The sequence below is a fragment of the Oncorhynchus mykiss genome, chromosome 2 (genome assembly GCF_013265735.2).
Source record: "Oncorhynchus mykiss isolate Arlee chromosome 2, USDA_OmykA_1.1, whole genome shotgun sequence".
NCBI classification, from domain to species: domain Eukaryota; kingdom Metazoa; phylum Chordata; class Actinopteri; order Salmoniformes; family Salmonidae; genus Oncorhynchus; species Oncorhynchus mykiss.
Window position 1 is genome coordinate 60,100,272 of NC_048566.1, and position 15,700 is coordinate 60,115,971.

General features: G+C 40.6%; 1 protein-coding gene across 2 annotated transcripts in view; it reads left to right on the plus strand.

Annotated features, from left to right (window-relative positions):
- The window catches only part of LOC110501720 (calcium-dependent secretion activator 2), a 265,033-nt gene that overhangs the window by 114,207 nt on the left and 135,126 nt on the right, over positions 1 to 15,700 (plus strand). The gene's annotated exons all lie outside the window — the stretch shown is intronic.

The following is a 15,700-nucleotide window of genomic DNA, read 5'->3' on the forward strand; positions in this document are numbered from 1 at the left end:
TGGGAGACACACCAAACATGTGGAAGAAGGTGCTCTGGTCAGATGAAACCAAAATTGAACTTTTTGGCAACAATGCAAAACGTTATGTTTGGCGTAAAAGCAACACAGCTGAACACACCATCCCCACTGTCAAACATGGTGGTGACAGCATCATGGTTTGGGCCTGCTTTTCTTCAGGGAAGATGGTTAAAATTGATGGGAATATGGATGGAGCCAAATACAGGACCATTCTGGAAGAAAACCTGATGGAGTCTGCAAAAGACCTGAGACTGGGACGGAGATTTGTCTTCCAACAAGACAATGATCCAAAACATAAAGCAAAATCTACAATGGAATGGTTCAAAAATAAACATTTCCAGGTGTTAGAATGGCCAAGTCAAAGTCCAGACCTGAATCCAATCGAGAATCTGTGGAAAGAACTGAAAACTACTGTTCACAAATGCTCTCCATCCAACCTCACTGAGCTCGAGCTGTTTTGCAAGGAGGAATGGGAAAAAATGTCAGTCTCTCGATGTGCAAAACTGATAGAGACATACCCCAAGCGACTTACAGCTGTAATCGCAGCAAAAGGTGGCGCTACAAAGTATTAACTTAAGGGGGCTGAATAATTTTGCACGCCCAATTTTTCAGTTTTTGATTTGTTAAAAAAGTTTGAAATATCCAATAAATGTCGTTCCACTTCATGATTGTGTCCCACTTGTTGATTCTTCACAAAAAAATACAGTTTTATATCTTTATGTTTGAAGCCTGAAATGTGGCAAAAGGTCGCAAAGTTCAAGGGGGCCGAATACTTTCGCAAGGCACTGTATGTGTTGACTGAATATAAGCAACTGATGTCTGCTTTTTTTGCCTTTTTCTCACTCACTCTAGGTTAAATGAAAACAAAATCTCAAATATTGTTACTTTTTTAAACAAAGTGATTATTATTAATTCATTTATAATTATATTAAAGCCCCTTAGGATCTGTGATAATATCTAATGGAAAATGCCCCTTGGATATTAATTTAGAGTCCAATCCTCTAAATGTAATTATTGGCGGAGAGTCTCGTCATTGAAAAAAATATATATCGATATACTGTAGGCCTACCATAGGCGAATTGAGTCTCACTAGTGTTGAGTAACGTCTGATGAAAGCAAACAATTTAGAATCCTCCAATCCTGTAGCCTATTCCCGACATCACATTGTACTGGCTTTATTTACAAATTAGTGAGAATGTCTCAACCCATGTTCAAGAATTGCCTTTTTCTCACTCAAACTCTAGGAAAAAATGAAAACGAAATCTCAAAAATATTGTTACTTTTTAAACAATGTGATTTGTTATTAATTAATTTATAATTATATTTAAAAACTTAGATATTCTCAGATAGTCTCACAGATCCCAATGGAAAATGCCCCTTAAATATGAATTTAGTCCTCCAATCCTCTAAATGTAATTATTGGAGGAGAGTCAACATCATTGAAAAAAAATATTTTTTGATGTACTGTAGGCCTACCATAGGCGAAATGAGTCTCACTAGTGTTGAGTAATGTCTAATGTCTAATTATGGAGTAGACATCACAACTATGTTGTGAAGACATCACAACTATGAAATAGCACAAATGGAATCACATTGTACAGCGCCATATTTTCAGTTCCATTCTAACAGAAACGCAGAGGGTATTTCATTTTTCATGGAATAGTATTAATCATCATAATATTAATCTAATTAAGCAAGTACCCGTCAAAAGTTTGGACACACCTACTCATTCCAGGATTTTTCTTTATTTTGACTATTTTCTACATATTTACGACAGTATTTATTGTAGACTGGACAGTAGCCTAATAAAGAAATAAACACATTTCGTTAATAAAATAATGATAAAAATACTCTTTCAAGATGCACATGTTGATTTAGTTATGGATCCATAACAAATTACTATCGGAATAAATATCACTGATTTACCGAAATATTGTAACGAAGTTGTCTAATAAAGGCAAACCATTTAGAATCCTCCGATCCTGTAGCCTACTCCCGATGTCGTGTTGTACAGCGCCATAGAAACCGTGAGGGCTTCCTTTTTCTCTGAATAGAAACACCACAGTATTAATCAAATGAATTAAGCCAAATTTCTTAAAAGCAATCCAATATACTATGTTATTACAAAAAAGGTTTTAAATTCTCTGGTAATGCCAATACAGAATACTATCAAATGCTTCTCAAATATGCCCTCTGGTGGTCAAACTAGCAATAACTTGCAGGAACAGAAAAAATGGCTGAGAATTAAATGACGTGCCACAGAATGCCGAGGCAGCATGCAAGGCGTGTCGCAGTATGACGCAACTTTTAAAGGAGGAACCACTGTAGCTACGTGCTCGATTTTATACACCTGTCAGCAACGGGTGTGGCTGAAATAGCCAAATCCACCAATTTGAAGGTGCGTCCACATACTAGTTTTGTATATATAATGTAGATGTGTGTGGACATTTCAGATGCAGCTTTTTTCGACTTTAATAGGAACCTGAGTGTTTACAGCAGAGAGAGCATTGCCTGTTTAGGTCTAATTGGATTATCCCTGGTCTTGGCATGTCAGCTTTTGAAGATTAAATGAATGTACCCATGCGTACACATGGCAGCCATACCTGATGGTAATATACTGATGATGGTAATACACTCAGACCTTAGCTTTGAAATGCGAACAATGTGCTGCATTTCTGAGCTAAGGAGAGTTAAACACAGGCGCTCCATGTAACACAGACTCCTAGCTTTAACATCTAAGGCTATAGAGCACCGCTGCTTCCCCAGAGCATTGTTTAACGTTGCGAATGGCGCCTATTAAAGCTGTGATTTGTTATGTAATGCAAGGGAGGTTGGATGGTAGTGAGCATCCTTGATAGCTCTGCAGTCTTCTCCCATCTGAATCATCATGACACAGCGCCAACGACAGTTCTGGATCCACAGAGTAAAGCCTCGCCAACTCTTAACTTCCTTTTCCAGTGGTGAGTTTTCCTCTGCTTTCCACTTCACTTGTTTTTCAGTATAGGTGAATAGACAGCACAGCACACAGAGAACTGAAGTTTGTGTTTGGTGGCGTAACCTTGAACTACCATGCCATGCACGTTCAGTGTTAGGTCAAGGAGTTCCCCTGTCTGAGTTCACAACATCATTTCCACTTCCTTTGTTAGCTTTGCAGAAATACTGATTGGCCTCTTAGTCATCTCGCAAGAGCTCTGGGCCTGTCCAATCTAGACATGTGTCTCATAGTAGCCTATGTAACTTGTGATAATGAAGTTTTGGAGTGAATTCTTTAACACTCTTGCTCAAAGTTTTCCCCCACTTGATTGAAATGGAAATTAATGAAGATAAAGTCCAGGCTCTGGCCTTTTTTAAAATTATTTTTATTTCACCTTTATTTAACCAGGTAGGCTAGTTGAGAACAAGTTCTCATTTACAACTGTGACCTGGCCAAGATAAAGCAAAGCAGTGCGACACAAACAACAACACAGTGTTACACATGGAATAAACAAGCGTACAGTTAATAACACAATAGGGAGAAAAAAATCTATATACAGTGTGTTCAAATGGCGTGAGGAGGTAAGGCAATAAATAGTAGTGGAGTAATTACAATTTAGAAAATAACACTGGAGTGATAGATGAGCAGATGATGATGTGCAAGTAGAAATACTGGTGTTCAAATTAGCAGAAAAGTAAATGAAAACAATATGGGGATGAGGTAGGTAGATTGGGTGAGCTATGTACAGCTTCAGCGATCGGTTAGCTGCTCAGGTAGCTAATGTTTAAGTTAGTTAGGCCTAAAAGCATGGTATTAAGTGAAGTCCTGCTGCTGTGCCCTTTAAACATGTTGTCTGGGGGAACACGATTGTAATTATTTTCCGTTCCACCTCATTTAGCTGAAGAGTTATCATCTTGTCCTCCAAAGCTTAAATTGAAAATATGTTTGTCTCTTGAGACTTCTGGACACAATTTTCATATCATCCATCCACATAGCAGAGAGATTCAGTAATAGCCTCTGTTGTGTGACTTTGCACTGCATTATCCCTCCTATCACATCATGAAGTGGCTATTGTCTCACAGCCTCCAGCTAAATTAAAATGTCTGATGATTAGGTACAGTAACAGTGAGTCCTTGCTTGTTGCCGTGCCTCTGGCCATTGATTTTAGCATGGTTATTAGACTGGCGGTGGCGGCAGGAGTCTGGTAATGCGGTAATAAGACTACCCTTTCAGACTCTCAGTGGTGTAGAATTTCCCAGAGCTCAGACTGTGTGCCCTCAATTTCATGCCACTACAATATACCATCCTCTTCATTAGCCCTGAAACCAGAAGAAAATGGCCTTTAAGCCACTATCTGGAATATTTCCTGCTTTTCACTTTAATGATAACTTCAATCAACCACATACCCTTTGATTCTTGAGTAGCATAACTTATAAATGCCCCTTGGCCTTACTACAACTGTCCTACCACATCATAACTCCATTGTTTGTATTTTCTCATAATCTCATGGACGGCCAGTGTTTTTAATGTATGATTTTAACCTGTTAGATCTCTAGGGGCGCTATTTCATTTTTGGATAAAAAACGTTCCCGTTTTAAGCGCAATATTTTGTCACGAAAAGATGCTCGACTGTGCATATTCTTGACAGTTTTGGAAAGAAAACACTCTGAAGTTTCAGAATCTGCAAAGATTTTGTCTGTAAGTGCCCCAGAACTCATTCTACAGGTGAAACCAAGATGATGCATCAACCAGGAATTAGCAGAATTTCTGAAGCTCTGTTTTCCATTGTCTCCTTATATGGCTGTGATTGCGCAAGGAATGAGCCTACACTTTCTGTCGTTCGCCCAAGGTCTTAGCAGCATTGTGACGTATTTGTAGGCATATCATTGGAAGATTGACCATAAGAGACTACATTTTCCAAGTGTCCGCCTGGTGTCCTGCGTGGAATTCGGTGCGCAATTGCCAGCTGCTCGTACTTTTCCATTTGATATAGGGGAGAAACCATGTGTCCAAGAACGATGTATCAATGAAGAGATATGTGAAAAACACCTTGATGATTGATTCTAAACAACGTTTGCCATGTTTTCAGTCGATATTATGGAGTTAATTTGGAAAAAAGTTCGCGTTTTGAGGACTGAATTTTCAGATTTTTTTTGGTAGCCAAATGTGATGTATAAAACGGAGCTATTTCTAATACACAAAGAATCTTTTTGGAAAAACTGAGCATCTGCTATCTAACTGAGAGTATCCTCATTGAAAACATCAGAAGTTCTTCAAAGGTAAATGATTTTATTTGAAGGTTTACAAAAGGCTAAGCTTGAGAGATGGCATATTTATTTCATTTCATTTGCGATTTTCATGAATAGTTAACGTTGTGTTATGCTAATGAGCTTGCTGATAGATTTACACAATCCTGGATACAGGGGTTTTTTCATAGCTAAACGTGACGCAGAAAACGGAGCGATTTGTCCTAAACAAATAATCTTTCAGGAAAAACTGAACATTTGCTATCTGAGAGTCTCCTCATTGAAAACATCTGAAGTTCTTCAAAGGTAAATTATTTTATTTGAATGCTTTTCTGTTTTTTTGTGTAAATGTTGCCAGCTGAATGCTAATGCTAAATGCTACGTTAGCCATCAATACTGTTACACAAATGCTTGTTTTGCAATGGTTGAGAAGCATATTTAGAAAATCTGAGATGACAGTGTTGTTAACAAAAGGCTAAGCTTGAGAGCTAGCATATTTATTTCATTTCATTTGCGATTTTCATGAATAGTTAACATTGCGTTATGGTAATGAGCTTGAGTCTGTATTCACGATCCCGGATCCGGGATGGGGAAACCAGAAAGGTTAATTACCTATCTTGTTTCAAATCCAACTTTGTTACATGTGCCGAATAGAACTGAATACAAGTGTAGACCTTACTGTGAAATACTTACTTACAAGCCCTTAACTTCACTAGGGTAGGGGGCAGCATTCGGAATTTTGGATGAAAAGCGTGCCCAAATGAAACTGCCTGCTACTCAGGCCGAGAAGCTAGGATATGCATATGCATATAATTAGTAGATTTGGATAGAAAACACTCTGAAGTTTCTAAAACTGTTTGAATGATGTCTGTGAGTATAACTGAACTCATATGGCAGGCAAAAACCTGAGAAAAAAAATCCAACCAGGAAGTGGGAAATCTGAGGTTTGTAGTTTTTCAAGTCATTGCCTATCGAATACACAGTGTCTATGGTGTCATATATACACTTCCTAAGGCTTCCACTAGATGTCAACAGTCTTTAGAACCTTGTTTGAGGCTTCTACTGTGAAGGAGGGGGGAATGAGAGCTGATTGAGTCAGAGGTCTGCCAGAGTGGCATGAGCTGATCACGTGAGAGTGACCTGCGTTCCATTGCAATTCTGAAGACAAAGGAATTCTCCGGTTGGAACATTATTAAAGATTTATGTTAAAAACATCCCAAAGATTGATTCTATACATCGTTTGACATGTTTCTACGGACTGTAACGGAACTTTTTGACTTTTCGTCTGGACCTAGTGATAAGGCCTCATGAATTTGGATTACTGGGCTAAACGCGCGAACGAAAAGGAAGTATTTGGACATAAATGATGGACTTTATCAAACAAACATTTATTGTGGAACTGGGATTCCTGGGAGTGCATTCTGATGAAGATCATCAAAGGTAAGTGAATATTTAGAATGCTATTTCTGACTAATGTTGACTCCACAACATGGCGGGTATCTGTATGGCTTGTTTTTGTGTCTGAGCGCTGTACTCAGGTTATTGCATGGTGTGCTTTTTCCGTAACGTTCTTTTTAAATCTGGCACAGCGGTTGCATTAAGGAGAAGTGGATCTAAAATTCCATACATAACAGTTGTATCTTTTAGCAATGTTTATTATGAGTATTTCTTTAAATTGATGTGGCTCTCGGCAAAATCACTGGATGTTTTGGAACTACTGAACATAACGCGCCAATGTAAACTGAGGTTTTGGATATAAATATGAACTTTATCGAACAAAACATACATGTTTTTTGTAACATGAAGTCCTATGAGTGTCATCTGAAGATCATCAAATGTTAGGTTAATTTTATCTCAATTTCTGCTTTTTGTGACTCCTCTCTTTGGCTGGAAAAATGGTTGTGTTTTTTCTGTGACTAGATGCTGACCTAACAAAATCGTTTGGTGTGCTTTCGTCATAAAGCCTTTTTGAAGTCGGACACCGTGGCTGGATTTACAACAAGTTTATCTTTAAAATGGTGTAAAATACTTGTATGTTTGAGGAATTTTAATTATGGGATTTCTGTTGTTTTGAATGTGGCGTCCTGCAATTTCACTGGCTGTTGTCGAGGTGGGACGCTACAACATTGCAGTTCAAGAAGAGTTTAGAAAATATTTTAATATCTGCTTTTTGGTCCTAGACTTGCCTCTCCGGTACCGCTTGCCGTGCGAAGGTAGAGAAAACAGTCTATGACTTGGGTGACTGGAGTCTCTGACAATTTTATAGGCTTTCCTCTGACACCGCCTATTATATAGTTCTTGGATGGCAGGAAGTTTGGGCCCCAGTGATGTACTGGGTTGTACGCACTACCCTCTATAGCACCTTACGGTCAAATGCTGAGCAGTTGCCATACCAGGTGGTGATGCAGCCAGTCATGATGCTCTCGATGGTGCAGCTGTACTTTTTGAGGATCTGGGGACCCATACCAAATCTTTTCAGTCTCCTGAGGGGGAAAATGTTCTGTCGTGCCCTCTTCACAACTGTCTTGGTGTGTTTGGACCATGATAGTTTGTTGGTGATGTGGACACCAAGGAACTTAACTCTCGACCCGCTCCACTACAGCCCTGTCGATGTTAATAGAGGCCTGTTCGGCCCGCCTTTTCCTGTACTCCATGATCAGCTTCTTTGTCTTGCTGACAGTGAGGGAGAGGTTGTTGTCCTTGTATCACAATGGCAGTTCTTTAATCTCCTCCCTATAGACTTTCTCATTGTTGTCGGTGATCAGATCTACCACTGTTGTGTCATCAGCTTACTTAATGATGGTGTTGGAGTCGTGTTTGGCCACACAGTCGTGGGTGAACAGGGAGTACAGGAGGGGATTAAGTACACACCAGATACTGACTGCTACTTTTATTCAATTTCTGTTAGTCACATGTCTGTGGAACTTGTTCAGTTTATGTCTCCGTTGTTGAATATTGTTACGTTCATACAAATATTTACACATAAACGCAGTTGACAGTGAGAGGACATTTTTTTTTTTTACAGACTCGGTGAAAACACTTGCCAGTTGGTCCACGCATCCTTTGAGTACACTTCCTGGTAATCCGTCTGGCCCCGCGGCTTTGTGAATGTTGACCTGTTTAAAGGTCTTGCTCACATCTGCTACCGAGTGCTTTATCACACAGTCACCCAGAACATCTGGTGCTCTCGTGCATGCTTCAGTGTTGCTTGCCACGAAGCGAGCATAAAAGGCATTTAGCTCGTCTGGTAGGCTCGCGTCACTGGGGAGCTTACGTCTGGGTTTCCCTTTGTAGTCCGTAATAGTTTTCAAGCCCTGCCACATCCGACGAGCGTCAGAGCCGGTGTAGTAGGATTAAATCTTAATCCTGTATTGACACTTTGCTTGTTTGATGGTTCGTCTGAGGGCATAGCGGGATTTCTTATAAGCGTCTGGATTAATGTCCCGTTCCTTGAAAGCGGCAGCTCTAGCCTTTAGCTCAATATGGATGTTGCCTTTCATCCATGGCTTCTGGTTGGGATATGTACATACGTTCACTGTGGGGATGACTGCGTTGATGCACTTATTGATGAAGCTGATGACTGAGGTGGTATACTCCTTAATGCCACTGGATGAATCCCGGAACGTATTACAGTCTGTGCTAGCAAAACAGTCTATCCTCGTCATCTGACCACTTCCGTATTGAGCGAATCACAGGTACTTCCTGCTTTAGTTTTTGCTTGTAGGCAGGAATCAGGAGGATGGAATTATGGTCAGATTGACCAAATGTAGGGCGGGGGAGAGCTTTGTATGCATCTCTGTGTGTGGAGTAAAGGTGGTCTTGAAGGTTTTTTTTTTCTCTGGTTGCACATTCTGGTAAAAATTGGGTACAACTGATATTAGTTTTCCTGTATTAAAGTCCCCAGCCACTAGGAGCGCTGCTTCTGGATGATCATTTTCTTGTTTGCTTTTGACCTTATGGAGTCGGTTGAGTGCGGTCTTCGTGCCAGCATCAGTCTGCGGTGGTAAATAGACGACTATGAATAATATAGATGAGAACTCTCTTGATAGATAGTGTGGTCTACAGCTTATCATAAGGTACTCTACCCTTTATTCTCCTTCATCCTGTCTGTTTCTTTGTTATTACTATTTTATTTATTTGATGTGAAGCACTACTTTACTTATATTGAAAAGCGCTATACAAATAAAGTTATTATTATGCATCCATCTATTATACAATCATTGCAGTCTTAATGACTCTGCTCTTGCTGCTGGTGATTCTCAGTATACTTCTGGCCCTTCTTTGGACACTGTGAGCTTCAATGCCATACAACACTCCTTCCGTGGCCTCCAACTGCTCTAAAATGCAAGTAAAACTAAATGCATGCTCTTCAACCGATCACTGCCCGCACCCGCCCGCACGACTAGCATCACTACTCTGGACGGTTCTGACTTAGAATATGTGGACAACTACAAATACCTAGGTGTCTGGTTAGACTGTAAACTCTCCTTCCAGACTCACATTAAGCATCTCCAATCCAAAATTAGATCTTGAATCGGTTTCCTATTTCGCAACAAAGCATCCTTTGCTGCCAAACATACCCTCGTAAAACTGACTATCCTACCGATCCTTGACTTCAGCGATGTTATTTACAAATTAGCCTCCAACACTCTACTCAGCAAATTATATGTGGTCTACCACAGTGCCATCCGTTTATACTACCCACCACTGCGACCTGTATGCTCTCGCTGGCTGCCCTCGCTTTATATTCGTCGCCAAACCCACTGGATCCAGGTCATCTATCATCTATCCATCTATCCATCTATCCAGGTCATCTAGTCTTTGCTAGGTATAGCCCCACTTTATCTCAGCTCACTGGTCACCATAGCAGCACCCACTCATAGCACGCGTTCCAGCAGGTATATTTCACTGGTCATCCCCAAAGTCAACATCTAATTTGGCCGCCTTTCCTTCCAGTTCTCTGCTGCTAATGACTGGAACAAATTGCAAAAATCTCTGAAGCTGGAGTCTTATATCTCTCCCTCACTAACTTGAAGCATCATCTGTCAGAGCAGTTTACCAATTATTGCACCTGTACACAGCCCATCTGTAAATAGCCCACCTAACTACCTCCTCCCCCTATTGTTATTATTTTTTTGCTCCTTTGCAACCCAGTGTCTCTACTTGCACATTCATCTTCTGCGCATGTATCACTCCAGTGTTAATTGCTAAATTGTAATTATTACCACTATGGCCTATTTGCCTTACCTCCCTAATCTTACTACATTTGCACACACTGTATATATATATATATATATATATTATATATATATTGTATGGTGTTATTGACCCTACTTTTGTTTATCCCATGTGTTGTTTGTGTCGCACTGCTTTGCTTTATCTTGGCCAGGTCGCAGTTGTAAATGAGAACTTGTTCTCAACTGGCCTACCTAGTTTAAATAAAGGTGAAATAAATAAAACAACTGTTATTTTTCCTTACCATTGGAGGCTCCTTTCAATTTGAAGTCATTATACGCCTTTGTGTAGGCTGACTACAAGACCAATGATTGTCATCGTCTTGCATCTTAGTTGAATTAGAGGGTAGTTACTTGACTGAATTAATCAGTGCATTTCTAAGTATTTTATGCATAGACAGACAATATTTGTCCTTCAGCAGAGATGGGGAAAGACCTTCCTTCCCACACACTCACTCTCTTTTCAAGGAAGAAATTAAGTAAAATGTTTTGCTTCAGCCAGGTATGTACTTGCTGCTGTTCTATACCTTGTCAGATAATATATCATATAAGACAGAAAACATCTTTTTGGAAAATACACCACACATAGTTAACTTCCCGGCCCTCCACATGACATCCTTAACTGTTGACTTTCCTAAGAGAGGCAAACAAAGACAGATCAGTGTCGGGTAAAGTCTGCTCAGGGTTATCTCCAGTGTCCATTTTCTTTGTGTGCCGTGATAAAAAAAAATAACACGAGGCAAACAATAGACACTTCTTGTTTGAACTGATCTTTTCCTTTACCCTCCCCTGTGAGTGAGTTTATATTTCTTTTGTCTCTCGCAATTTAAAGGAACAGACCGTTTTGAATAAAATCCACACGTTGTCTTGGCAACTGGGAAATAATAAATGCACACACACTCGTGACCTGTTGTGCAGGTGTTATCCCACTGGGCACAGACGTCAGTTCAATGCTAGTTTTAATTCAATTCGATTGTAAAACCAATAAACATTTTAACCATCTCATTGGTTTTAGGGTAAAGGTGGATTTAGGTGAAGAAAATACAGACATTCCCGAAATCCCTTTACATTGTTGACTTTTTGCAAATCCAATCAGTTTTCCACAATGATTCAACATAATCACATACATTTCTTTTGTTGAAATGACAATGAATAAACATAGTTTCCAACAATCAGTTTGTGCCTAGTGGGATAACTGAACCACCCAGCATGCTCATCCTCCACCTTAAACCCAAATCAGAAGCTTCCAGGAGAGTACAGACCTAGAGGTCTTCATGGGTCCACCCAAAACTGATTACCCGGGACCCGACCAGGTTGGGTCCGAAATTCTGTAGTTGACCCTCGGATCTGGGTCAGATCTGATTGCTTCGGGGATGTGTAATTATAACTGATTTGCTGGTAAGGACCTATACAGACCTGAACGTGACTGCTGCAGTAGAGAAAGAGAGAGAAAAGTATCTAATTACATTTCACGAGAGTGGTGCGTGTTGCTTGTTGTTGTTAGCCAATTACAAGTCATCAAAGCGGCACTAGCCTCTGGTTCTATGTGTGCAAATTAGGAGAACAATGGAAGATGGAATTCAAATAAATTTAACGAGAAGGATAGGCTACAACGACCAAGAGCCAACAGCAACAGGAAGGCTGCTACTGTGACAAATACAATTTGATTTGATTTACTTAATACTCTAAATTGAGTTGTTGTTGTAATTGTGTAGGATGGGGTAAAGAGCAGCCTATTTAGCCGTAAATTAGCTTACCCTGCTAGCTTAACTCAAATCAAATGTTCAAATCTAGCTTATCTTCTCAGTTTGATGCAGTCAAAACAGGTACTATGTCATCAGATTGGATGATAAATAACCTAGCTTTGGCAGCTAGACGTTAGTAACTAGTTTGAGTTGGCTTGGTTGCTGCTGTCTCTCTCTCTCTCTCCTTCAGTTAATAATGTAGCTAGCTAAAAAAATTGCTTTTCTGCTGCTTCCCTCACTCGGACCAGACCAGGTTTATACGGGGCCGGGTCTGGTTGTCCTTGGGTCCTTTCAGACCGGGTCTCAATTATTTTTACAGTCATTTATTTGGGTAGACTCCGGGGGGGGAGTCTTCAAATTTAGGGCATGTATTTTCATCTAATTCAATCCAAGGCAATAACATGCATTTTTAAATGAATATACTACAAAGCCCTCAATAGGAATGTCTATACTAAAACGAGTTATATCCATCTACAGTGCCTTGCAAAAGTATTCAGACCCTTTGGATTTCTTCACATTTTGTGTTACAAAGTGGGATAAAAATTATTTATTTTTTAAACAATCTACACAATATACTCATGTGAAAGTGGAATAATATATATATATTTTTTAAAGATAAATAACAAATTCATAACTGATATAGTTGTTGCGTAAGTATTCAGCCCCTTTGTTTAGGCAAGCCTAAATTAGTTCAGGAGTACAAATTTGCTTTAAAAATCACATAATAAGTGACATGGACTCACTCTGTGTGAAATGTTACGGGTTTACATGATTTCTGAATGACCCTTCCTCTGCACCCCTGGGGCGGCAGGGTAGCCTAGTGGTTAGAGCGTTGGACTAGTAACCGGAAGGTTGCAAGTTCAAACCCCCGAGCTGACAAGGTACAAATCTGTCGTTCTGCCCCTGAACAGGCATTGTAAATAAGAATTTGTTCTTAACTAAATAAAAAATATATATACAACATATGTAAGGTCCCTCAGTCAAGTATCAATAACACAGTAGAAAAAAAGGAGAGTCTATATACATTGTGTGCAAAAGGCATGAGGAGGTAGGCGAATAATTACAATTTTGCAGATTAACACTGGAGTGATAAATGATCAGATGGTCATGTACAGGTAGAGATATTGGTGTGCAGAAAAGTAAATAAATAAAAACAGTATGGGGATGAGGTAGGTAAAATTGGGTGGGCTATTTACCGATAGACTATGTACAGCTGCAGCGATCGGTTAGCTGCTCAGATAGCAGATGTTTGAAGTTGGTGAGGGAGATAAAAGTCTCTAACTTCAGCGATTTTTGCAATTCGTTCCAGTCACAGGCAGCAGAGAACTGGAATGAAAGGCGGCCAAATGAGGTGTTGGCTTTAGGGATGATCAGTGAGATACACCTGCTGGAGCGCGTGCTACGGGTGGGTGTTGCCATCGTGACCAGTGAACTGCGATAAGGCGGATCTTCACCTAGCATGGACTTGTAGATGACCTGGAGCCAGTGGGTCTGGCGACGAATATGTAGCGAGGTCCAGCCGACTAGAGCATACAGGTCGCAGTGGTGGGTGGTGTAAGGTGCTTTAGTAACAAAACGGATGGCACTGTGATAAACTGCATCCAGTTTGCTGAGTAGAGTGTTGGAAGCTATTTTGTAGATGACATCGCCGAAGTCGAGGATCGGTAGGATAGTCAGTTTTACTAGGGTAAGTTTGGCGGCGTGAGTGAAGGAGGCTTTGTTGCGGAATAGAAAGCCGACTCTAGATTTGATTTTAGATTGGAGATGTTTGATATGAGTCTGGAAGGAGAGTTTACAGTCTAGCAAGACACCTAGGTACTTATAGATGTCCACATATTCTGGGTCGGAACCATCCAGGGTGGTGATGCTAGTCGGGCGTACGGGTGCAGGCAGCGAACGGTTGAAAAGCATGCATTTGGTTTTACTAGCGTTTAAGAGCAGTTGGAGGCCACGGAAGAGTGTTGTATGGCATTGAAGCTCGTTTGGAGGTTAGATAGCACAGTGTCCAAGGACGGGCCGGAAGTATACAGAATGGTGTCGTCTGCGTAGAGGTGGATCAGGGAATCGCCCGCAGCAAGAGCAACATCATTGATATATACAGAGAAAAGAGTCGGCCCGAGAATTGAACCCTGTGGCACCCCCATAGAGACTGCCAGAGGACCGGACAGCATGCCCTCCGATTTGATACACTGAACTCTGTCTGCAAAGTAGTTGGTGAACCAGGCAAGGCAGTCATCAGAAAAACCAAGGCTACTGAGTCTGCCGATAAGAATATGGTGATTGACAGATTCGAAAGCCTTGGCAAGGTCGATGAAGACGGCTGCACATTACTGTCTTTTATTGATGGCGGTTATGATATCGTTTAGTACCTTGAGCGTGGCTGAGGTGCACCCGTGACCGGCTCGGAAACCAGATTGCACAGCGGAGAAGGTACGGTGGGATTCGAGATGGTCAGTGACCTGTTTGTTGACTTGGCTTTCGAAGACCTTAGATAGGCAGGGCAGGATGGATATAGGTCTTTAACAGTTTGGGTCCAGGGTGTCTCCCCCTTTGAAGAGGGGGATGACTGCGGCAGCTTTCCAATCCTTGGGGATCTCAGACGATATGAAAGAGAGGTTGAACAGGCTGGTAATAGGGGTTGCGACAATGGAGGCGGATAGTTTCAGAAATAGAGGGTCCAGATTGTCAACCCCAGCTGATTTGTACGTGTCCATAAATGCCTCATGAGCTTAGTTTAACTGTCATATCAAAACTCAGCTTATTTTACTCCAAGGTTTGTAAACCATGTAAATGTAAACAAACACTGTATAACCTCCAAACATGGTTAAAACTATAATTTGTGTATCATGGATGGTCAGTCCTTGCATCCATCGCTCTGTCTATGAATTTGAGAGTGGTTACATTTCTCCAGTCCCATCCCTCAGCTTTTTACCAAAACAGAGGCAGGGGTGGGGGGCACTTTGTTACTGTTTCAATGAAACACTCGCTCAATCTATTAGAACTTTTCCTGTAGATAAACAATATCTCATGTATAAATACAGTAATTTAAACACAATTAAGGGTAAAAAAATATGTTTTGAGCAAAATTGTGTTTTTTAGACTACTGCAAACTTCAAGGAGTTGATCTGATGGTGCCCTCTGTCATCGGCCTCGCTCCTTTGCATGCGGTAACAATAGAGGAGCAATAGAGAACAAAAGAGAAATGGCCCACCCCCCTACTTGTGCCATGTCATGAGTATACCTGGACCACCTATATAGATGTGCCTTTTGTTAAGTAAATTGGGTGATGAATGAAGTGAAAAGGAGCCTGGAGTAGGACTTTAAGGACTCTAGCTTTAAGACCCTATTCTGGATTCCCTATGTCTTAACTTTGATATTGAACACTGCATTGTTGAGGAAGATCTTGCAAGTAAGCATTTCGCTGTACTGTTTACACCTGTTATATCCTGTGCATGTGACAAATACACTTTGACTTGATGTTTA